Source organism: Halichoerus grypus, chromosome X (genome assembly GCF_964656455.1).
Source record: "Halichoerus grypus chromosome X, mHalGry1.hap1.1, whole genome shotgun sequence".
In the NCBI taxonomy this organism is placed as follows: domain Eukaryota; kingdom Metazoa; phylum Chordata; class Mammalia; order Carnivora; family Phocidae; genus Halichoerus; species Halichoerus grypus.
In genome coordinates, this window is record NC_135727.1 from 97,000,898 (window position 1) to 97,024,828 (window position 23,931).

A 23,931-nucleotide genomic window follows, 5' to 3' on the forward strand; every position below is an offset into this window, starting at 1 on the left:
ACTGCCGTTGATACTTTTTCAGGCTACTCCTCTGCTGTTCCAGTCTGATCAGCTGAATCCAAACAAATTACTGTGGCCCTTGAAGCTAATCTAGGTTATGTGATCAGCTTCCCAGACCATTTGCAGGCCGACAATAATGCCCCTTTTGTGGCAAAAGCCACACACAATGGGCTGATTGTCAAGGTATTCAATGGTTCTTCCATGCGCCCTACCATCCACATGCATCGGTATTGTGGGGTTTGACAAGCTTCCTCAAAAACTGACTTGAAAAGATTTCTATTTCCCTCACCTCCTCCCGGTCTATATATCTTAGTAAGGCAGTTTGGTCATTGAATACAGTTGTTCCCAAAAAGGGATCTTCCCTTCTCAGCTACTTCCTGGGTAATGATCAAAACAAAAGTGGTGGGGCTCATAGAGACCTATTTTGAAAATTCAGGATTCCATCCTGCCCAATTCTCGGCATGATGCTTTTTTCTTTTCCTAATGGCAACCCCAAGCCAGCCTGGTTGGTACACTCTCTAGGTGGCAGGCCCAGGGGATTAAAACTTAATTCTGGTTCGGCCATCTGGATTCTCTTGTTAGACTTCTGTGGTCTAGATCGTCAAGGTAATGACCACTTGGTTGAGTACATTGCTCACGGAATCTCCCCATCATGACCCACATGGGCTAAAGTGGGGGATATAACGGGGTCTCTATAAGTTTTCTAAAAACATCCTTGTCCTTCTTGCACCTGACTCTTATGGACAAAAGGTATGGGTATGAATAATAGATGATTGGAAAAAAGTGAAGTTACAGCTGCTGGAATGGGCCAAAACAATTTTGTGGGGGTGGAGGGGAGCAACACCACCAGCAGAGGAGGGAGGGACGTTAATGACCTTTTCTCTTTTAGAACCGCCCCTGGAGCCTTGGGTGTATGAGGGAAAATGCCCCGCTGTAGCTTTCCACAACTGTTTTACTTGTGTACTTTATAATTTAACTGACTATTGGGTCTGCTGTCCTTGCCAGATAGCTCTGATGACAATTTGATCACCATTGTCCTTAATCTTACTGAGAAGTCTATCAGCAACAGTGGGGGAGGACCCAAGCTGCTAAACTTTCGTACCAAACACCTGTCAGCACCTCCAGATGTTTTCCCCAAGCTCATTCCCATAGCCTTGACTCATTCTACAGGGTGGACAAATGTCATTTGGCTGGTGGTGTGGACAAATAGAACAGACTGGATAACTGCCCTCAGATTGGCTTTCCAAAACTGAGGACTAAACTCAATTATTCAAACAGAATTGGGAACTTAAGGTGTACCAGCTGTCTGGGAGGCCACATTGGAGACACTGTTAATCTGCGTTCCCCAACTGATTCAGGTCCCACTTGGGGGCTCCAACAATTGTCAAGCTTAGATTGACAAGTATCCTCGTGATGTCCCTTTGTTGGCGGATAGAATAATGGCCCATCCTTTCACTGAGGGAGCTCTTTATCTCTCATCCCCACCATGCTTCTTGTTTGCTGAGAACAATAAAAGCTTCCATCAGCACAAAACATCAGCACACGCTTACCACTTTGGTTTTGTCTTTCTCTTTGCTCCTCCCTTCCCTCCCAGATTTACCTACTTTACCTCAACTATGCATTTTAGGGGATATTTGTTACATTTTACCCAGAATTCCCATCTGTTTGTAGTTTTTAAAATAACTAGGATAACTGATGCCATACATGAGACAGAAATGCCCTCTCTGGTTTACTTTATTCCTCTATTCTATATAGCTTTTTTCTACCTCTTAGCTTTTGCCAATTCACAGTTTCTGCTTCTTTGCGACCTGAGTTTGATCTGTCCTGAATGGTCCCAGCACTAATTCATGGCCTTTCTTTACACATACGCTCAATTTCAGCTTCCTTTGCCATCTACTTCACATCTTCTAAAAAAGAGGTAATATGATAGAGCCAGTTTGGCTTTTTGAGTCAGGCTACAGCAGAGTTTCCCGACCTGCCTATGGACTGGCTGCTCACTGGACAGGTGCCCACCCTGGCCCAGTCAGCTGTGACCATGAGCAATGGTAGAGAAGAGGGGTGCACTGGGTCACATGGAACCAAATATGGGGCAGCTCTCTCAATAGGAACTGAAGATAGGGTAAGTTCCCTTAGAAGGAACTATGGGTGGGGAAGGCATTTGATATATCTAGAGGTTTTAGAGTGATTAACACATCAACCTGTTTGGAATCCGTATACTCTCTTTTTAGAGAGGAAGGGAACAAGAATATAATAGGTCGCTGAGTGACTAGAAGGTGAAGAAGCAGAAATCAAGTAGGAACTACCCCAGGAGTCTTTAAACTTTGTTGCTTGTGAATCCCTTAAAAGAAAAGAAAGCAAAACAAAACAAAAACTACTTACCTTTTCACACAGTTGGAAGTTATTTAATATTTTTCATAATAAATTTAAACAGTTGTAAGTTACACGTATTAGCTATGGTTAAAGGCTATGGTGCTGTAACAAACAGTCAATATTTAGTAGCTTAAAGAACAGAGGAGTTTATTTCTTTCTTTTATTCTGGTTCCAAGATTCAGGCTGAGTAGGATGTTCTGCTATCTTTGACACATGGCTTCTAAAGTAATTCTAGTTACTATTCCAGCCAACAAAGAGAAAGAGCAGGATCCTAGGGCCAAGGATTTCTTTTAAGCAAGAGAAGCTGAAGTTATATCAGTTCTGCTCACATTCCATTGGTGAAATCTTTGTTACATGGCCATCACTTTGCTGCAGAGAAGACCGGGATATGTGGTCCCAGGCCAGGCAGCCATATCATAGCGATGGCTCTATTGTTATGGAAGAAGAGAGAAAGGAATTTAATGAGTGTGGTTCCTCAGGTCTATAGATCTAGAAACAAAAAGACAAGTTATCTGCTCCCTCCCTACCCAAAATCCAGTGGTAATGTGGGAACAGAATAACCATACTGAAACTCCTATTTGGAAAAAGGAAGAATTAGAAACACTAATAGTCATCAATCCATAGTGACTATAAAGCCCACTAATAGGTAAAGCAGAGACTCCCACCTCTGACAGTAGATTAAATTTCTTGACTAACCTATCTATCTGCCCTAATTCTGATGATGGGGAGAATTCCTATGACCACTATCCTCTAGAGGACCTGGCTTTGCTCTCTGGGAGTTTCTTCTTTGTCCATTATACCCCATGATCACATGTGAAGAAGAAGTTGGGGAAATACTCTTCTTGGGAGTTGTATAATTTTCACAACCTCATTCTTGCTATTCCAAGTTTCTCCAAACATTAGTACCCTCTGTGTCACCTAGAGGGTTGGTAATGATACATTATTTAACACTCCACTATTGTCTCTCAGATTTCCCAAACCATTGGCACCCATTTTGCAAATGTTGATGCTGGCACTTCTTGATCCTACCAGAAGAATTTGAACCTTTATTAATACCAATTTATGCTGTGCTGTCCTGTGTCTTTTGCAAATACAACAATTTTTCATTTCAATGGCAAATAATGGCATAATATTTTTGAAAACATTTAAAATGGCAACTGAATTTAACATGTAGTATCAACAGTGTGATAACTCAACTGAAGTGATGGCAATGTGAATTACTGTGGCCAAATTCCTGCATATTTTGAGAACTACAAATACATAAGGACAGATGCTTGACAAACAGGGATTGTAAGTCACTCCTAATTTCTAGAATGTTAAAATGTAAAAAAAGCATGTCTTAGAATTGATGAATCAAAGAGATATCTGTACCCCCATGTTCATAGCAGCATTATTTACAATAGCCATGAGATGGAAACCACCTAAGTAAGTGTCCATCAATAGATGAATGGATAAAGAAGATGTGGCATACACACATATACACACATGATGGAATACTATTCAGCCATAAAAAGGGAAATCCTGTCATTCTGACAACATGGATGGATCTTGAGGGCATTATGCTAATAGGTCACAGAAAGATAAATACTGCATGATTTCACTTATATGTGGAATCTAAGAAACAAAACAAGACAAAAACAGAAAAAATCAAACTCATAGAAAAAGAGATCAGATTTGTGGTTACCAGGGCAGGGGGTAGGGGGTGGGGGAATTGAAGATAGTCAAAAGGTACAAACTTCTAGTTACAAGATAAATAAGTAGTAGGGATGTAATGTACGGCATGATGGCTATAGTTACCACGGCCGTACGGTATATTTGAAAATTGCTGAGAGAGGAAATCCTAAAAGTTCCCATCATAAGGAAAAACCTTCCTTTTTCTTTTTTTTTTAAATCTATATGAGATGATGGATGTTAACTAAACTTACTGTGGTAATAATTTCACAACATGTATGTCAAGTCATTATGCTGTACACCTTAAACTTATGTGGTGCAATATGTCACTTATATATCAAAAAAATGAAAGAAAATAAAAGAATTGATGAAATATGAAAGTGGCTGTCTATTTAGTTTGCTTCCAATCACTTTAATGTGCCAGTATCTACAACCAAAGTAATTTCCTGGACATAATTCTTAGGCCTGCTTTACTCTGATTGTCTTCATGTTCTCATCTCTTAATGTCAGCTAACTTGTTGCCATCAGAAACAATAAATTTGATGGGAAGATGGGTGATTACCATAATCTGATTCTTCCTTCCATAATGGATCCATTGTTTGTCTTAATGTTTGACATAAAGGTTTTAATGAGTCTTTAAGTAAACTTTGAGAAAGAGACTTATTTCTTGGGTCCAGAAGCAGTTGGATTTTCCAACCTTGTGAGGCTTTTAAGGCTTTTAATATAAAGATTCTCTCCATTCTCTTCCACCTCTGCTTGCAAACTGGCTATTTCTTATCTGAACTCATCTTTTCCTAAGGTGGTAAGAAGAAACCATCACACATTAGCATTCTGGCTCTTGCCCTAGATCTACTGGCTTGGTAGGCATGTGGTCTGCCTTCCAAGTTAACATAGGTAACAAATGTACCAGTTGTCTAGGGGACACTAGCCTTCTAACTAGCACTATTTATTTCTTCATCATTTGCTATCTAGGCATTAGGCAAATGCTGAAAAATTTAGGTTTTTGTCATAGTAGTGCTCCACTTTCATAGTACCGATTCCTGTATTAGTTAAGGAAGTCCTAGCTGCTGTAACAAAGAAGTCCCTTAAAATTCAGAGGCTTAAAAAACAAAGAAGTTTATTTCTTTCATGTCACATTCTGAGCTGAGGGTTCTAAGGTCTCTGTATAATCAGACAGGGGCCCAGGCTGATGACAGATCTGCCATCTTCTATATGAGACTTCCAAGGTCACTGTAAGTCATTTCCATTCCTGCCAGTGGGACAGAAGAAGGAAGGGTCATTCAGGGCCAGGAATTATCTTTTAAGCAATAGACTTATACTCATTACTTCTGCTCAAATTCCACTGATGAGAGCTCAGTCCTATCTTGTCACATCTAGTTTCAAGGTAGATTAGGAAATTTAGTCCCTTGTTGGGTATCCATATCTCAGTTACAAAAATAAAGAGAATGGATTTTGGTGGAAAGCAAGCAATTTCCACCACAGGATATAATTTCTAATATATTATTAAAATTGACATTTAAAAATAATATGTACATCACTTTTTCAATGTATCCAATGGATTCTAAATTCTTTAGTTCTTTAATATCCAATATTGCACATCTTTAAAAAAACTTGAACAAGTTCTTTAACAGCTGGATATATTGCAGTTTCTTTCTCTCCTAGAAGTCATAATTCCATTTCACTCCCCCCCAACAAAAATTACGCAAATGTAATGTACTTTTAAGTTTGAAAAATCTTTTATTAATCATCCTATCATACTTCCCTGAAACCAAAATATATGTGTATACATATACTTCAATAAAACTAGAATAATATAAACTAGAATATATAAATAATAATAATATATAATAATAATATAACATAATATATATATAATATTATATATATAACATATATAATATAATATAATAAATAGAATTTTTTATTTTCTATGAAAAAAATATAAAATTTTATTAGGAGATATTATCTCAATCTCAAGGAACATTAAAGAAAATAGAATGTTTTGATTTTCTATGGAAAAAATTATAAAATTTTATTAGGAGATATAAAGATCTGAATGAATTGAGAAATACACTGTGCTCAATGGATTAGAAGACTAATATTATAAAGATGTCATTTCTCACCTGAATGATCTATAGATTTGATGCAAACCCAATCAAAACCTCAAGACATATTTTTGTGGAACCTGAGAATCTGATCCCAAAATTTATGAAAATGCAAATAGACAAGAATATCTAAATTACTCCTGAATAACAAGGCAATGAGTATTGCCTTACCAGATAAAAAGTCAATATAAAGATACAGTAATTAAGGCAGGATGGTATTATACCACAAAGAGACTAGTGGAACAGCGTAGAAAGCCTACAAATAGGTCTACGCAATCATGCACACGATATACAGCAGAGATGGTATTCCAGATTCGTAAGAAAGGGTGCACTTTTCAATAAATGGTCTGAGACAATTGGATACCTGCATATAAAAAGAAAAATAAATGGAACTCCTATCTTACACCACACACAAAAATTAATATCAGATAGACTAAAGACACTGCCAAACAAATTCATGCATCCTTTTTCTCTCCTGACAAGCCAGAATGGGACATTTCTGGTTGCGAGATGGGGCGGCAGAAGGGACAGAAAGGGAAATCCACCTCTGCTTGCAATGCCAGGGCAACCATACCCGGTTGTTTTCCCTGCCCCAGCCTTAGCAAGAAAGAATTGGTTCCACTAAGCCATGTTCATACACGCAGTGTCAAGGGAAGCACTAGCCAGTATCTGAAGACAGCTAGATGGGGTAATTCTGGTCAATAAATCTGTGTGGGATCAGATCTGGCTTTTCCACAGCTCAGATTCACTCAATAAATGCCAACCTTCTCAGTTTCAGAGATGGTAGAAAGGGAGCAAAGTAGACAACCACTATGATTCCTAAGTGGTCTGAACTCTCAATAGGTTGGGGTTGCTGTACCTGCTTGGTTCCCATCTGCCATTTTTCTTTCTGCCTCTTAATTGAAGTGATGAACTTCTGAGGAAAGAGATAATGACTCACCACAGAGTTGTAGGCTCTCATGTAAGGGAGGCACCACTGACTGTTGTTTGGATGAGGATGAGGGAATTCTGCCCCTGCACATGGCTCTGCTATTCCAAGGGAGTCACAGGGCTGACAACTGCCAGACACTTCCTTCCTCAGACCCAAAGGTGGGACCACTGCAAAGTTCTGGTATGGGACTTCACTTCTCTCTTGCAGACTTCTCCCACTGCAGAGGGTGCAGTGAAATCAGCACTAGCCCAATCATCTATCCCAGATGTTGTCTGTTGAACTTCAGCTCCACACTCACCTTCCCTGTTACCACTGGGGCTAACAGCGTACAAACCACATTTCCCAGATTCCTTTGCCGGTGCGTTCTGGTTAGGTTCTAACAACAGGAGCCAGTCAAGTCAGATTAGAAGGCAGTAAGAAGGTAGGAGAAATTCTGTTCATGGAGTAGCTGTGGCAGCAGTGGTTCAGGTAATGTCAATAGTAAGTATGGGCTTATGAGTTCCAGTCCTCAGGGGGTAGGAGCTTCCTGATTCTGGCCAATGCCCTCTCTCCCTAGAATAGTAGCAGTTTCCTTGTCTCTGAATCACACCAACCCTTTTAACTCCTTTAACACTTCTAACCCCTTTGTAACCCATCCCCTGCATTAAAGCCCTTTCTGCTGGAAATATCTACAGTACTTTATATGTTCTTGACCAGAAACTAAGTAATATACTAGCCTTGGGACACTCTTTTAACCTCTCTAAAACCTCATTTGAAAAATATGAATTTGGGGTGCCTGGGTGGCTCAGTCGGTTAAGCATCCAACTCTTGATTTCAGCTCGGGTCATGATCTCAGGGTTGTGAGGTGGAGCCCCATGTTGGGCTCTGTGCTGGGCATGAAGCCTGCTTAAGATTCTCTTTCTCTCTCCCTCTGCCCCTCCCTCACCTCTCTCTCTCTGAAAGAAAGAAGAAAGAAAGAAAGAAAGAAAGAAAGAAAGAAAGAAAGAAAGAAAGATAAATGTGAATTCAACTAAATGAATGTTAATTGAGCACTTATTAAGTTTAGAGCAGAGTACTGCCTGGGATATAAAGATGCATAAGACTTGACCTCTGACAGTCTAGAAGACATGATTAGAAATGTCCACAGATAACTAATGCAAGTCAGAGAAAGATAAATGTCAAAAGAGGAGGACATATTTTTTAAGATTTTATTTATTTTAGAGATAGTGAGAGAGCAAGAGAGTGAGAGAGAGAGAGCGCTAGGAGATGAGCAGAGGGAGAGGGATAAGCAGACTCCATGCTGAGTGCAGAGCCCAACAAAGGGCTCGATTCCACGACCCTGAGATCATGACCTGAGCCAAAATCCAGACTTGACCACTTAACCGACTAAGCCACCCAGGTGCCCCAGATAAAGACATATTTTTGAAACCATCAGATTTTTTCTGAACAATTACAGGATACATTAACAATAGTAATGATAGCAAGGTGCTAAGTGCCCTAAATAATTATCTCATGGATACGAAAAGGCATTGGAAAATGGAATATATATATATGTGTGTGTATATATATACATTCATTCATTCATTCATTTATTTTGCCCAGAGGGAGCCTGGAGAAAAGAACAGTGGAGTGAATGACATTCTGATAGATCTCAGCAAGGTTGGAAAGACACTGAGCTCAGGAGTGTGTACCACAGTGCTCATTTTAGACATATGGAATAAAGCCCCAGGGGGGATCTTTTCACTTCTTAGGAACCTGAGGTCCCTCCTACCCCATGTTGCTCCCTGGCCTTGAGGGTAGTGCTAACCGATCACAGCTCTATAACCTACATTGGACTGTCTATCCTCTGAAGTAGCTGGCTAGGAATTGTGGGAAATGGGGGCAGGCCTCTCATTAGAATGTTCTGGGATAAAGGAAGAATGGAGTCTCTGTTCTTTGTTCATGCTGTGACTCATTTATCTGAAACAAGTGAATTTCGTTTTCATTTAGAGAGGAGGAAGAGGAAAATGGATAAAATGTAAATGTAGGAAGATTATTGGTCCCTTGTGGATGTTACCAAAAAAATCAAAGTGACTTAGTATAGAGCTGCATCAGAGGAAATGGTAAGAGGCTCCTGGGATGTTAATAAGCTCTTCTTCGCAAGACCTGGGGGGCTGCACTCAGAGCAGGATGCTGACCTTCCCAGGCAACCTGAGGATCATCCAGGAAATCTCAGCCTTAATGAAGTGGGCATTTTCCCTCCATCCCATAGCTTCCTCCATTTACCATCTGATATCTGAAGTCTCCCCAGATAGGGTGTTTATATCTTTAGTTTTAGGACATCCATCCCAGTTCCAATGTTAACATGACTGCTCCCAGCCATTTCCTCCCTAATACGAATGAAGAGTTTACAAAAGCAGACTGCATTGGAAATAAAAGAAGAGATCAAGACACATGAAAATGTGGACCCATCTTCTGCTGGGGAAGATGGAGACAGAACCACCTTGGGGAAAGACTGGAGAAGAGGAGGTTGCCAACTAAAGCCAACTCTACATTCTGGTCAGGACTGGCTCTGGCAACTGGGTGTGGTGGAACAATCAATGGGCCAGAAGTGCCACCAAGAGGGGAGCCGCCCCAGTCCGGAAGAGATGCTGCATGTACGATATCTACCTGGGTCATTCTCCACCATCCTGTGAGTCATAGGGGCTGCCTGCTGGGCCACGAATGACACATCCCTTTCCCTCTAACCCAGGAATCTCCAACTGTTAGCTTACAAATAGGGTAAAACCTCAGAACCTTCACAGTTCTTGACATTTATATCATATAATATGGGGTGCCTGGCTGGCTCAGTCGGTAGAGCATGCGGCTCTTGATCTCAGGGTTGTTGAGTTTGAGCCTCACATTGGGTGTAGAGATTACTTAAACAAATAAAAACTTATATTATATATGTAATAATCTCTATACATATATATCTTTTCTGGAATTTCTCCAGTAAGCATTTATTATTTTTAATATGTTAAATGAACAAATGGCTCTTTACAGTTCTTAACAATGACATACCCTTTACTGGCTTCCTTTCCCTTCCTGCCTCATTTCCCCATTACCCCACTGGTGTTTACTAGGTTCACTTCCCAGATAAACAACTGGCACTCAAATTCTTGATTTGGAAGTCTTCTTAGACAACGCAACCTAAGACAATCAATATGTCCCATAGATATTTGTTCAGGCACTCTCCACTCTCCCCACACTAGTCTGGAAGACAGACTGATGCAAGTTTCTACTACATTTACTAGAGGAAAGGGGTGCAGAAAGGGGAGGTAGAGGAAGGGAAAGTCTGAGGCTTTTATGTGTTTCCTTGCAGGGAAAGGAGTGCTCCGCATAAGCCTCACCACTGCCCACCCTACCACTTTTGGCTGCCCTTTCCCTTTCTTCCCACTGATTTAATTCCCAAATAACATATTCATTTAATGACTGTGAAACGGTTTAGACCCCATGGATAATGGAGTGTAATGATTGATGTGGGATATGGTACATTTTTCTGAACAATGAATTACAGTAATAAACATTCATCAAATGCTGAATAGCAAACACTGCAAAATATTTAGTTTAGAAAAGCATTCTGGTAATAGGTGCAAATAAATAAAAGGCAGGGTCAAATTAAAATGCAAAACAGCAACTAGACCAAAAAAAAAACTATAAAGGATGGAAAAACCAGTAGAGGCCTCAAAGACAGAGACCATGGGATTTGATTCAAAATGTTTTTCTCTCATATGCGTAATAAAAGATGTTATTCATATTCAAGTATTCTGCAAAATGTAATGAGGAAAGCAGATCAAATTTTAAATAACGATGCTTTTAAAAGGCAGTTGGCCAAAAAAGGCAGTTGGACCTCTTTAAAAATACAAATTAAAATCAACTTCTATTTTGGCATGACCTTTTAGATTTTAAAGATCTTTTCCCTCCTACCTGGCAAGTCTCTTTCTTCCTCTACCCTCTGTCTATTCAAACCCTACACAGCTTTCAAAAAACCAGCTTAAGTACACCCTCCTCCAGAGACCCCTCATAGCATCTATTATCTTTACTACTTATTTTGGCACCCAATGATAATAGCTACCATTTAGTGAACATTTATTATGTGCCAAGTCCTGAACTAAATCTTCTGGGGCAATTACCTCACTAAACACAACAATCCTTAATGTAGCTACTGCCATTATACCCACTTACATAAAAGGGAATGGAGGTACTGAAAGGCTGAGTAAGTTGTCCAAGATCGCAAAGTGAGTTGCAGAGTTAAGAGTCAAACCTGGGTCTTTTCATTCAAAGACCCACTATACCATATTGTCCCTGCCCCACATCTTAGAGCCTTTGAATGTCAGTGAAAAAACTACCATAAACAAGAAGAAAATGCATTTAAATAGCAGGATATTAAATTAACATGCAGAAACCAAAAGCCTTCATATATACATATGATCAATAACCAGCTAGAAGAAAAAATGGAAGAGAAGACACCATTTACAAGAGCAAAATAAAAGAAAATAAAGTGCCTAGGCATATGCATAATGAGAAAAGTGAAAAATATTTATGAAGAAACTATGAAACATTCCTAATAGATCTGAGTAAGTAGAAAGACATTCCATGTTCTTTCATAAGAAAATTTAACAGGATAAAGATATTCTTTGTAAGCTAATCTATAAACTTAACACAATCTCAATAGAATTTCATCAGTCTTTTTTCCTGGAGCCAGAAATGTTGATTATAAAGTTTGCTTCAAAGAATAAATAAGCCAGAATAGATATCCCTTAAAAGATAAAAGCAACAGGGAGAGCTAGCTCTAACAAATATGAAAACCTATCATAAAGCTTTCATAATTAAAACAGTATGATATCAGGGCGCCTGGGTGGCTCAGCCAAGTTAAGCCTCCGACTCTTGATCTTGGCTCAGGTCATGATCTCAGGGTGGAGATCTCTCTTTCCCTCTCCTTCTGTCCCTCCCCCTGCTTGTGCACAGCGCTCTCTCTCTCTCTCTCTCAAAAAAAAAAAAAAAAAAAAAGACTTTAAAATAGTATGATATCAGCACATGAATTGGCCAAAGGAACAGAATACAAAAAAGCCAGAAATAGACCCACATGCACATGGAGATAGAGTATATGATAAAGGCTATCTCAATCATGGGAAAAGAAATACTTTTTAATAAATGGCATTGGAACAACTGGATAGCCATATGGTAAAAGATAAAATTCAATTTATTCCTTACACTGAATAAATTCCAGATAGATCAGAATTCTCAATGTAAAAAAATGAAACTACAAGCAATAAGAGAAAATATGGGTGAAGTCCCTTAAAGCCTGGGAGTGGTAAAACTTTCCTATCACTTCAAATTACAGAAGCAATAAAAAAAAAAGATAGATAAATTTGGTCAAATAAAAATTAAAAAGTTTTGCATGGTAGAAAACATCATAAGAAAAGTGAAAAGACAAGCAACAAACTGGAAAAAATATTTGCAACTTATAATCACGGGGTAAACATCTTTAATATATAATGAGCTTCTCAAAATTGAGAAGAAAAGAGCAACAATTCAACAGAAAAAATGGTAAGAGAGATACACAGATAACTTGGAGAAAAAGAAATTAAAAAGGCCCTCAAAGATACGAAAAGATGTTCAACCTCACTCATAGTAAGAGAAATGTAAATTAAAACTATACAGAGATAGCACTTCTCACCTACAAGATTGGCAAAAATCCTGAAGTTTGACAACATGCTGTTGGCTGGCTGATCTCCCTAAGCAATGGTCCTTTTCAAGGGCTTGGCATTGCTCTTTGCTGGTGGAAGGTTGGGCATTCAGCAGTGGCAGCAGCTAGATCAGCCATGGTGAAAGGGAATCCATGTTGTTGGGCCCAAGTAGAGCCTCCATTGCTGCCACCATGACCACGCAGATCATGGGTGCTAGAGTGGATGAGGAAGCTGGTGACATCCACGGGACAGATTATCTTAGGCACCTGTAGTGGATGCTGTGTGGTGGGCATTCATGTGAGACACAAAAATCCACACACTCTGTGCCCTCTCCCATAGGTTAACCCAAATACCTCTCACCCAAACCAATGTGTTTATCCTTACTAACCTGCTGTTTATAATTCTCTCATTCCAGGTTCTCAGTTATAGACAACAGTTTCATTCTAGCTAGTTTACCCAGAAAGCAGTCAACTACAACTCAGCCAGAAATAATGCAGTCAGGACAATGTAGCCAATAAAAATATACAATCATCCCATGGAAAAATTCTGCCTGAGACACCACAACATTGGAATTGGTGTTAAGTGAGCCAACTTACATTATCTGCCTGACCAATACAGCCACTATTTCTTTTTCAGTCTCTTTAAAGAACATAATTAACTATATAAAATCTCCCTAAAGTTTCTAAATTCAAGTATCATAATTATCAACTACCCATAAAACATCTTAATACCTTCAAAACCATATCCAGTGTCTTTAATGTGATATCCTGGCACTTGACAAGCACTTAATAAATACTTGTTGAATGACTGAATACAAGGCTTTCAAGGAAAAAAAAATTTTTTTTTCCTGAAAACCTGCCTAGAAATTTCTTCACTGAAACATAGATGATAGGTGACCCAGGTAGGACTAATTCCTAGTGAGCTGCCTATAACTCCACACCTAGTCTCTGGGGGAGAGAACGGCACTATTCACAGGGTAAACTTAAATTTACACTACCTTTTAAAGAACTTTTAAACAGAATCATTCCCAAATTTCAGTATTTTTGACATACTTCCAGGTCTTGATGTCTCAGGGTAAGGGAGAAACCCTGGTCTAGGCAGAATCTGTGAGTTCTGGCCTTCAGAGATCTAAGTCTCTGCTACATTGTAGACAATCAAGTTTCCTTGTGGTTGCCTTCATTTGGATTCCTCCCAAAATGGGGCCTGAGACCAAGATTTGAAGACAAGTAGTTGAGAGATGAGCCCAGGAAGCAGTGTGAGAGACTGAGGACGTGACACAAGGAGAGGAGGAAAGCCGATAAAGGGTGTATTGGTGAGCAGGTATCACTTTGGGCATCTGGGGCTCAATCCAGCTGGAGCCCCTGAGACACTGAGTACAGCTTACCTCAGAACTGCCCTGCTGAGGGGCCAGAAAGCCAGAGTATGTATTTATTCTCATCCCCCATTAGCTGAAGACCCAAGGACTGCTCCTAGGGTTGTTAATTTGCAGACATTTTCAGCATGCTTCCTCCTCCAGAAAGCACAGAGATGCAGGAAGCCATTAGCAAGCATATGGAATGTCCACAGGGACCTCCAGGGTGGAAAAAGGGGATAAGTGTAGAGCTTGCTAACATCTGCTATAGTAGTCAAGCTAAAAGGTTAACCAGATGGTGGGAGGTGGGGAAACTAAGAAAAGTACATTGGAAAAGCACCTCTTCGGGCTTGAGCTGTACTCTGGGACACAAGGCCCTGGGATTTTCTTTCTTGTCTGACTTCAACCCTTGTGGCAAAAGGAAGCATCTGTCAAGAGGCAGGGAGTTTCAAGGCTCCTGCCCTCTCAGGGATTAGCTACTCATCCAAGAAGAAACCACCATTTGGGACAGAGGAAGGGGAGGTAAGTAGCCCAAGACAGCTTTTTTTTTTTTTTTTTTTTTTTTTTGATGTAGTGTTCCATGATTCATTATTTGCGTATAACACCCAGTGCTCCATGCAGAATGTGCCCTCTTTAATACCCATCACCAGGCTAACCCTTCCTCCCACCCCCCCTCCCCTCTAGAACCCTCAGTTTGTTTTTCAGAGTCCATTGTCTCTCATGGTTCATCCAAGACAGCTTTTACTTTGAACAAAATGTTGAAGACAAACTTGTAGAAAGGATTTTTGACTCCACTTAGGGATTTGGAGTTAGTTAATAAGGGTAAAGCTTGACACTGGTGACAAAATTGCCATATGCAACCTAGATGTTTAATCTTTCAACATCTTACTTTATTTAGAAAAAACCTTGAAGCATAAGAATCAACTGCTAATAGCCATCATGGCTAGGGCATGGGGTGTATACTGTATGTATTTAACACATTTAGTAGATGTATATATAATAGGCCTATTTGATCTATTTTATAATTCATATATAATATAGTATTCTACATTATACATAATGCATATTTTAGGGGATGTATATGTATTTAATACACATCTACTTAAGTAGTTTAGCATAAATGTTATTTATAGTGAATATAAAGTGTATTAGGATAGGCTGGTTATAAGGAGTGAAGTAAAAAACAACCCCCAATCTCAATATCCTAATACAACAAAAGTCTGTTTCTCACAGTCTCCCAGGAATCTAAGTGGTCAGAGCTTCCACATCTTGTATCCACATTGTCTGCAACATGCATCCTTCCCAACACCCCTAGTAGAGGAAGAGAGACAGGAGAATCATACTGGACTTCTCACCACCTCAGCCCAGGGGTGACTCCTCCCCTCACAGCTCATTGGCCAGAACTAGTCACCTGACTGCCTATCTGCAAGGGGGCTGAGAATGTAGGGAGAAAGTGAAATATTTGATGAACATTAATAGTTGACAAAGCCTGCTTTTTTATTACCTAGCTAGATGGTTGGCTGGATGGACAGACATACGAAAATTCAGTGCAGCATTCAGTGCCATTATACCTAATCTGCCAAACTGATTTCCTCAGAGGTGATTAATAATTGGAGACTGAATCTACAAAACGAGAGGGGCAACAGTAATATCACTTAGAGCAGGGCTCCACGCAGAGTGAATATGAAGCTAGCATATAACTAGAATCTACCTAAGTAGGCAAAGCATTGTTTTGCCAGTCGAGTTCCTTAGGAAGCAAGTTCTGAGATTTATTGTGTAGGCTATTTATTAAGAAGTGCCCTTGGAACTAACACCTGTAGAAGCAAGCAGACACAGGCAGGGAGAAGATGAGCTGTAACAGGCTGCCGACGGCCTCAGTGAACCCAAGGAAAGCTCCACAGCTAAAACAGTCCTTCAGAAATGTCTCCCTATGAACTGAGATGGCTAGGTCTTCATATCTCTGCATCTATTAGTCATTGGATGTGGGCTGCCCTGGGAAGGGTGTGACCTTAGTAGATATATTTAAAATGCAGACACATATACACACTCTCCTGGCAGCTGGGGCAACACGTCCTTCACTGAAGAGGGATCTCAACAGCACATCAAAGTGACCTGCACACATTACACAATCTATCTGGTTATTACTTCTCTCTCAATAAGCCTAAGCATTATGTGACTTCTAGACTGTTTACTATTACTTGAATTGCTTTTCTTAAGCTGATAATTAAGAGTGTCCTACAACCCAATGTTTAAGGGCTAACACCATTTTTTTAATATGTTAAAAAGATGAAGTTTAAAATATTTTGCCAAATAAAAATCCATGCATAACACCTCTTGCAGTCGCGTGTTCTAAGAGAGCCTAACCAGAGACTGGGCGTTGAGAGGCCCCCATCCCGGCACTGATTTCCATCAGCTGATTTACTGAGTCAACGCAGAGCCATGGGAAAAGACTGTGAATGATGTCAGTGATTAGGTTCAGACACAGACCCAGACATCTGAGGGAGAAGTGCCAGAAATAAACATGAAGAAGTGACTGTGTGTTCCCTTTGAAGGTTTCTACCCTAAAGGAAGAAAAAGGTTGGCATACCTAGAGAGGGTAGTTGCTAGAGGTATAGTGTGACGGCTGTCACTGTGGGGCCTCCACACCCAGGAACACTGGCTGCTTTATTGTGGGGGAAAAGGCTGTTCAGATATAAAGCCAAAAGTGCTGGCCACCTCAGGGGCCAAGGGATCTCGGGTATCGGCTTCCTCGAAAAGCCCCGTACAGAGATCACTGTACGTTCCTTTCAGTAATGCCATATCTTTGCAAAGCTGTAGTTTCGGTTCTGTGAACTGAGAAAATTTGGAAAGTTCAAGCAGTCCTTGGCCCCCAGCTGGTGTTGCTAATTCATGCAAGGAAGCGGACAAATGGTGGAGGTCGGAGGAGAGTATGTGAGGTCCACAACTGACCTTTTTCAGGGAATTTCTGGGACAGTCTTTCTAGGATCCAGTGAGACAGAGGGGGTAACTATGTGAGGTGGCTTGATAATTATAGCTTGATTATGGCAGTTATTTCACAATGTCTACATATATCAAAACATCAAGACACATCAGTGTACAAAACCCACAAAACGACCTGAAGACTGGCAGAACAGACTCTCCACAATTAAATGTAGACAAGAAGCCATACTGAGGAGGGTGGCAAGAGTGAAGACATATTGGGGAGCTAAAAAGACCCATGGAACTATCCACTGCAGGGAGGGAGGCCACAGTTGCAGGAGGGACAAGAAACAGACTCACACACCAGGGAGCCTTCACGGGCAAGATGAATCCCCACAACACTCGGCTTTGAAAACTAGAGGGGCCGAATTTCACAAGTTCTTACAATCAGCAGGGCTTAAAATCTGGAACTTTAAAAATCAGCTGGCTTGTCGAAGAAACAGGAGGGTGAGAGAAAACTGAGTTGCTACCTTTAAAGAGACAGTACTACAAACGGCCCCATGGAGATACAGCATAGAAGCAGCAGCTTGAAAAATGCCGGGGGTGTACATGGGAAGAGATTGGTTTACTCAGCTCAAAGTGAGTGCTGGAGGGGCAGGGATTGTTGGGAGACTTCTCCAGGAACAAAGGAGCTGGTAGATGGCATTTCTGTCCCCTGCCCCCAAGCCTAGATACGAAGACACCTACTGAAACCAACGCTACATAACTTGCCACCTAACTCGATAACACCGCTGTCCCACCTGCTGTGTTCTCCTGTGGACAGGTCCCCACCAGCCAGGCCTCAGCTCCAGGTCCCCTCCCATAGCAGACCTATGCAAACCTTGCTAACACCATGCATTCTGCCCCTGCTTGCTCCTGTGAATCTGCCCCCTCCAATCCAGCCTGCCTGGGTCCCCAGCAGCTGCAGGTTCCCTTCCACCCATGTGGACCTTACTGGCACTGTGCACCCCACCCCTGCATTCTCCTGCAGTTCAGGGCTACCGTATCTCTGGCAAATGCCTGGTCTGACTCAACTTAAGCCCAAGGGGGCCCCAGACTGGCCCACTAACAGCACAGGGACCAAACCCTGCCCAGAACAGGCAGAGAGAGACATTGCAGATGACTAGACTGAAGGCAAAAGCAGCTCAGCCACAAAAGCAGGGCATATGCAACACACATAAGAAACACCCCCAGAGTGGCAGGTTCTGGTGAACAGGGGACATTGCACTGCAGGGTACTATAGGACCCCTTCTTCATAAGGCCAGGAGGTGTAGCTGACTTTCCTAACACAAAGAAACAGACACAGAGAGTTAGACAAAGCAAGGAGACAGAAGAATATGTCTCAAATGAAAGAATAGGACAAAATCACAGCAAGAGAGCCAACCAAAATGGAGATAAGTAATATGCCTGACAGAATATTTAAAGTATTGGTCATAAAGATACTCACTGGACTTGAGAAAAGACTGCAGGACCTCAGTGAGACCCTCAACAAAGAGACAGAAAACATAAAAAAGAACCTATCAGAGAGGGAAAAAATAGTAGACTAGAGGAAGCAGAAGAATGGATCAGCGAACTGAAGGAAAGAATACTGGATAGCAATCAAGTTGAACAAGAGAAAGAAAAAAGATACAAAATGAAAATAGACTTAGGGAACTCAGTGACACCATCAAGTGTAATAATATTCACATTATAGGGATCCCAGAAGGAGAAGAGAGAGAAAAGGGGGCAGAAAATTTATTGGAAGAAATAATAGCTGAAAACTTTCCAAAGTTGGCAAAGGAAACAGAAATCAGGCCAAGGAGGCACAGAGAGCCCCCAACAAAATCAACCCAAAGAGGTGCACACCAAGACACATAGTAATTAAGATGGCACAAAGTAGTGATAAAGAAAGAATTTTAAAAGCATCAAGAGAAAACAGCTACATACAAGGAAAACTCCATAAGGCTATCAGCAGATTTTTCAGCAGAAACTCTGCAAGCCAAAAGAGAGTGGCATGATATATTCAAAGTGCTGAAAGAAAAAAACCTGCAGCCAAGAATACTCTATTCAGCAAGGTTATCATTCAGAATAGAAGGAGAGATAAAGAGTTTCCTAGACAAACAAAAGTTAAAGGAATTCATGACCAATAAACCAGCCCTACAAGAAATGTTAAAGAGGGGGGCGCCTGGGTGGCTCAGTCATTAAGCGTCTGCCTTTGGCTCAGGTCATGATCCCAGGGTCCTGGGATCGAGCCCCGCATCAGGCTCCCTGCTCCGTGGGAAGCCTGCATCTCCCTCTCCCACTCCCCTGCTTGTGTTCCTGCTCTCCCTCTCTCTGTCTGTCAAATAAATAAATAAAATCTTTATTAAAATAAAAAAAGAAATGTTAAAGAGGACTCTGAGTGGAAAGGAAAGACTGTAAGTGGGAGTAAGAAAAGTAGGAAACACAAAAGCAGTAAAATTAAGTATATCTATAAAAACCAGTCAAGGGATTCACAAAAAAAAAAAAAAAAAAGACATGAAGTATGACATCATGTATCTAAAATGTGGGGGGAAGTGGAGTAAAGAATGGGATCAAAGTTAAGCAACCATCAACTTAATACAGACTGCTATATGTATAAGATGCTATATACAAACCTAATGGTAACCATAAATCAAAAACCAGTAATAGACATGCACAAAATAAAGAGAAACGAATCCAAATATATCACTAAAGAAAATCAGAAAACCATGAGAGAAGCAAACTACAGAAGAAAGGAACAGAGAAGAACTATAAAAACAACCATAAAACAAGTAACAGAATGGCAATGTGTACATACCTATCAATAATTACTTTGAATGTAAATGGACTAAAGCTCGAATCAAAAGATATAGGGTGACAGAATAGATAAAAAAGCAAGACCCATCTATATGCTGCCTATAAGAGACTCATTTCACACCTAAAGACACATGCAGATTGAAAGTGAAGGGATGGAAAAGCATTTATCATGGAAATGGAAGCGAAAAGAAAGCTGGGGTAACAAAACTTGTATCAGAGAAAATAGACTTTAAAACAAAGACTGTTTTACAGAAAGCAACAAAGAAGGACACTATATTATCATAAAGGGAACAATCCAACAAGAAGATACAACAATTGTAAATATTTATGCATCCAACATGGAAGCACCCAAATACATAAAGCAGCTAAAAACAAGCATAAAGGAAGTAATCCATAGTAATACAATAATGGTAAGGGACCTTAGCACCCCACTAGAATTAATGGATAGATCATCCAAACAGAAAATCAACAAGGAAAGAGCGGCTTTGAATAACACATCGGACCAGTACAGTCTAACAGATATAGTCAGAATATTCCATCCAAAAACAGAATACACATTCTTTTCAAGTGCACATGGAACATTCTCCAGATTAGATCACATATTAGGCCACAAAACACGTCTCAACAAATTCAAAAAGATCAAAATCATACCATGCATCTCCTCTGACCACAATGTTATGAAACTAAAAATCAACCACAAGAAAAAAATCTGGAAAGAACACAAATACATGGAGGTTAAATAACATGCTACTAAACGATGAATGGGTCCACCAAGAAATCAAAGAGGAAATTAAAAAATACATGGAGACCAATGAAAATGAAAACACAATGGTCCAAAATCCTTGGGATGTAGCAAAAGCTGTTCTAAGATGGAAGTTTATAGCAATACCGGCCTACCTCAAGAAGCAAGAAAAATCTCAAATAAACAACCTAAAGGAGCTAGAAAAAGAACAAACAAAACCCCAAACCAGTAGAGGGAAGGAAATAATAAACATTAGAGCAGAAATAAATGAAATAGAAACTAAAAAAACAATAGAACAGATCAATGAAACCAGAAGGTGGTTCTTTGAGAAGATCAATAAAATTGATAAACCTTTAGCCAGACTCATCAAAAGAGAGAGAGAGAGAGAAAGAGTACTGAAATAAAAAAAATTGGAAATGAAAGAGGAGAAATAACAACCGACAGCACAGAAATACAAAGGATTGTAAGAGAATATTATGAAAAATTATATGCCAACAAATTGGACAACCTAGAAGTGGATAAATTCCTAGAAACATATAACTTCCCAAAACCAAATCAGTAAGAAATAGAAAATTTGAACAGATCAATTACCAGCAATGAAATTGAATCAGTAATCAAAAAACTCCCGACAAACAAAAGTCCAGGACCAGATGGCTTCATAGGGGAACTCTACCAAACATTTAAAGAGTTAGTACCCATTCTTCTCAAACTTTTCCAAAAAATTTAAGAGGAAGGAAAGCTTCCAAATTCATACTCTGAGGCCAGCAATACCCTGATACCAAAATCAGATAAAGACACCACAAAAAAAAGAGAACTATAGGCCAGTATCTCTAATGAACGTAAGTGCAAAAATCCTCAAGAAAATATAAGCAAACAGAATCCAACAGTACATCAGAAAAATCAATCACCACAATCAAGTGGGATTTATTCCTGGGATCCAAGAGTAGTTCAATATTCATAAATCAATCAACGTGATAAATCACATCTACAAAGAAAGGATAAAGACCATATTATCGGGTACCTGGGTGGCTCAGTCGGTCAAGCGTCTGCCTTCAGCTCAGGTCATGATCCCAGAGTCCTAGGATAGAGTCCCACATTGGGCTCTCTGCTCAGCGGGGAGTCTGCTTCTCCCTCTCCCTGTGCCCCTCCCCTCTGATCATGCTCTCTCTCTCACACATGCTCTCTCTCTCAAAATAAATATTTTTTAAAAAGACCATATTATCATTTCAGTAGATGCAGAAAAAGCATTTGACAAAGTACAACATCCATTCATGATAAAAACCCTCAACAAAGTAGGGTTTAGAAGGAACATACCTCAACATGATAAAGGGCATATATGAAAAACCCATAGCTAACATCATACTCAATGGTGAAACACTGAGAGCTTTCCCCCTAAGATCAGGAAAAAGACAAGGATATTCACTCTCCCTCCTCTTATTCAACATACTACTGGAAGCCCTAGCCACAGCAATCAGATGAGAAAAAGAAATATAAGGCATCCAGATTGGTAAGGAAGAAGTAAAACTTTCACTATTTGCAGATGACATGATACTATATATGTCGAAAACCCTAAAGATTCTACCAAAAAACAATTGGAACTAATAAATGAATTCAGTAAGGTTGCAGGATACAAAATCAATGTATAGAAATCTGTTGTATTTCTATACATTAATAATGAAGCAGCAGAAAGAGAATTTAAGAAAACAATCCCATTTGCAATTTCACCAAAAACAATAAATACCTAGGATTAAACTTAACCAAGGAAGTGAAAGACCTATACTCTGAAAACTATAAAATATTGATGAAAGAAATTGAAGATGACACAAACAAATGGAAAGATATTCCATTCTCATGGATTGGAAGAATATTATAAAAATGTCCAAAGCAATCTAGAGATTAAATGTAATCCCTATCAAAATATCAACAGCATTTTTCACAGAACTAGAAGGAATAATCCTAAAATTTGTATGGAACCACAAAAGACCCAGAATAGCCAAAGCAATGTTGAAAAAGAACAAAACTAGAGGTATTACAATCCCAGATTTCAAAATATACTAAAAAGCTGTAGTAATCAAAACAGTATGGTACTGGCACAAAAATAGACACAGAGCAATAGAACACAATAGAGAGCCGAGAAATAAACCCATGATTATATGGTCAATTAATCTTTGACAAAGGAGGTAAGAATATGCAATGGGAAAAAGTCCCTTCAACAAATGGTGCTGGGAAAACTGGACAGCTACATGTAAAAGAATGAAACTAGAGCACTTTCTTATATCACACACAAAAATAAACTTAAAATGGATTAAGGACCTAAATGTGAGACCTAAAACCATAAAAATCCTAGAAGAGAGCACAGATAGTAATTTCTCTGACAAATACATAGAGGTTAAATAACATGCTACTAAACAATGAATGGGCCATTGCAACATTTCTTTAGGTATGTCTCCTGAGGCAAGGGAAATGAAAACAAAAATAAACTATTGGGACTATATCAAAATAAAAAGTTTCTGCACAGCAAAGGAAACAATCAACAAAACAAAAAGACAACCTGCTGAATTGGAGAAGATATTTGCAAATGATATATCCGATAAAGGGTTAGTATCCAAAATATATGAAGAACTTACATAACTCAACACCAGAATAACAAATAATCCAATTTAAAAATGGGTAGAAGATATGAAGAGACATTTCTCCAAAGAAGACACAGCTATGACCAACAGACACATGAAAAGATGCTCAACATCACTAATCATTAGGGAAATGCAAATCAAAACCACAATGAGATAACACCTCATACCTGTCAGTTGGCTAAAATCCCAAACACCAGAAACGACAAGTGTTTTGGTGAGGATGTGGAGAAAAAGGAACCCTCATGTACTGTTTATGGGAACGCAAACTAGGGCAACCACTGTGGAAAACAGTATGGGGGTTCCTCAAAAAATTAAAAATAGAACTACCCTATGATCCAGTAATTCCACTCCTGGGTATTTTCCCAAAGAATATGAAAACACCAATTCAAAATGATATATGCACCCCTATGTGTACAGCAGCATTATTTACAATAGCCAAATTAGGGAAGCAATCCAAGTGTTTATTGATAGATGAATGGATAAAGAAGAAGTGGTGTGTGTGTGTGTGTGTGTGTGTGTAATGGAATATTACTTAGCCATAAAAAAGAATGAAATCTTGCCATTTGCAGCAACATGGATGGATCTAGAGAGTATAATGGTAAGTGAAATAAGTCAGTCAGAGAAAGACAAATACCATACAATTTCACTCAGAAGTGAAATGTAAAAAACAAAATGAAGAAAAAGAAG

The 23,931-nt window shown here is 39.6% G+C and overlaps 1 long non-coding RNA gene across 1 annotated transcript in view; it reads right to left on the reverse strand.

The window, feature by feature from the left end:
- Window positions 1-2,436: 2,436 nt before the first annotated feature.
- LOC118531548 (uncharacterized) overlaps window positions 2,437-23,931 on the reverse strand; it is a 72,200-nt gene continuing 50,705 nt past the window's right edge. Inside the window, exon 5 of the long non-coding RNA XR_013444803.1 lies at window positions 2,437-2,798. This is a non-coding gene — a long non-coding RNA (uncharacterized LOC118531548). The remainder of the gene's footprint in view (window positions 2,799-23,931) is intronic.